This window comes from Camelus bactrianus, chromosome 7 (genome assembly GCF_048773025.1).
Source record: "Camelus bactrianus isolate YW-2024 breed Bactrian camel chromosome 7, ASM4877302v1, whole genome shotgun sequence".
NCBI classification, from domain to species: Eukaryota; Metazoa; Chordata; class Mammalia; order Artiodactyla; family Camelidae; genus Camelus; species Camelus bactrianus.
Genome location: NC_133545.1, coordinates 30651842 through 30654526, shown reverse-complemented (window position 1 = coordinate 30654526; position 2685 = coordinate 30651842).

Sequence of the window (2685 nt, the reverse complement as noted above, 5' to 3'; positions counted from 1 at the left end):
AGCAGTAGGATATTTATCTGATCATATTTATGGACTCTATAACATATTAAATTAGGTATTTTATATAAAATGCCTAATATGATCTCATTAATTCTAGATATTCAAGAAATGACTGCTATTATTTTTATTTCTTCCAAGCTTATTTCACATTACAGAAATGTCTACAGAATGCTTTCACTCAGTTTTTTTTTAAGTATTATGTACGTGTGCATTTAAGCATGAATTTTCTCTTTAAAGAGGATATATAAGTACCCAGGAGGAGGAAAAGTGTGCAGACTGACATATCAGCATTCTCAGAAGAAAGGTAGAAACATAACTCATGGATTTTGGCAAAGAAAGTCATATACTTCCCCACGCCCCAGTTTCTTTCCCTGGAGAGCACCCATACTAACACCTGCTGATTGCTCTTGGGTTCTGTAGAAGAGACTGCATTCTGCATTCTGTATTTTAAAGGGAAAAGAATCATTCTCTTCCAAAATATACCAGTTACTGGCTGTATGGCAGTGGGCAAAGCTCTACATTCTCTGGATATAATTTATAAAGTATAGATTATTCTTGTATCTTGTCTTCACTTAATGATACAACAAATAGTTACTGAGCATCCACTATATGTCTGGCACTGTACTAGTTGCCTTGAGTTCATCAATGCACGAAGAACTCTGCCTTCTTGGAGCTTACCCAGAGAATCAAAAACAGATCATATATGCCAAATTTAATAAATAAGAAAGGCATATAGTATGTTAGAAGGTGAAATATCCTTATAAAAATTCGATTGGGGAAATCAAGGTTGGGGGCTGCACAAACTGAACATGAAGTATGGCACTGGGGTAAGTGTTAAGAAGAGTCCGAGACTGGACCAAATATTTTTAAGGGGTACGAGAATTAGCCAAGAGAGATCTATGGGCAGAGCATTCTAGATAGAGGAAACAGCTGGAGCAAAGTCTCTGAGGTATACGTATGTTCCCAGTATGTTTCAGGAACAAAGAATTTTTGTGAAAACCAAGGGAAACCATGTCTATGTGGGCAATATGTCAGCTATGAAGTAATGTATTAATATTGATGGTGTCATAATTTGTTCTGTTCTGCCACTAAATACCCATACTAACAGGCAAGTCACTATCTCTTGACTCCATTTCCTCTTTTAAAGGGGGCATCTTGGAAGTTAAAGTCTAGCATAAAAATTCCATGACTAAGTGTAATTTTGGCATTTGTTCTAACCTCAATTTTTTTCCTTATTCACCTACTCTAATAAAAGTGAATCCAAGTAGAGTTTAAAATGAGTATAAGATTTGATGAGAGGGGAAAAGAGTTTAAACAAAAACGTCCTCTATGTACTCTATTTCATCATTTAGCCCACAGATGTAAACCACGTTATTTTCTAGGTTCATAAAGGCTGTAAATGCTTCAAAAAATATCAAAGTCATGAAAAGCAAGGAAAAGAATGAGAGAGTATCAAAGATTGTCGGGGAGTAGGAGACGTGACAAATGCAATGCAGTACCTTGGATTTGATCCTGGAATAGAAAAAACTGGTGAAGTCCAACTAAGTCTATAATTGAGTTAATAGTGCTGTGTCTATGTTAATGTATTAGTTTCAATATGCACCATGGTTGTGTATTAACATTAGGGGAAGCTGGATGATGAGTACACAGGAACTCTCTGTACTATGCTTACAACTCATTTTAATCTAAAATTAATTCAAAACAAAATTTTTGGAAGTGTGTAGGGAATACTGTCTCATGATTTATGTTTGCCTTGAATCCCAATAGTCTTTACTTATTTTCAATTATTGGAAGAAAACTGAAAACAAATAAGATATGAATAGCTTCAATAATGTAAAAGAAGTATAATATTTTCTTTACAATACAATTTTTGTTTAAGAAACGTGAATGAAATACTGTCAATGATCCCAAAGGAAGGAAAAACACTAACTATGAAACCATTGCTAAAATAAAGCCAAACAGAAAAAATGTTTAACTGCAAAACAGAAACAGTAAAATGCTAGCCTCCCTATGCTTGGAAATAAAATCATCTGACCATAATTTAGCACAGAACCTTGCACACAATAGGCAAAAGAGTATGTATTTATTCATTAGATGTAAAAATCATATTTTCATCCATTAAAAACTGCATACCTTTCTGGTGAAAAGTTTCAATGACAGAATAATGTTGCCTGCATTGAGATATCTCCAGCTATGTTTCTAACAGGACTTGGCATAATCTGTTTGCCAAACCTCTTCCCTGCCAAGAACCCATGTCTTATAAAGTTGGCAATGCTTGTCCTAGACCTTGAGAGAGTATTACAGGAATGAATCAAATAACATAGGAATAATGCTATAGGATCTCAGATGAAGGGAGTCCTGTCAGTGCAATGTAAGAAAAGTAAGAATTTGTCTTTTTTTTTTTCCTTGAGGCTGGTGATGATTATAATGACTAATACATAGCTCTGTACCAAAGCTCAGTGTGGCCATTTTTAGGTCTAATGAAATAACTGGCCTAACTCCAATCGATGTATATTATGCTCCGTCAGTACACAACTTCTTGGCAGCAAACTGCAAGCTGGTCAGCCAGCAAAACTGGTCAGATAGCTGGGGCTATAAGTGCTATGTCACTGGCAGGATGTTCCAAGTTTGGAACAACAAAGCCAAAGTTGAGCCATAGAGCTCTCTGCAATTTGTCATACTTTT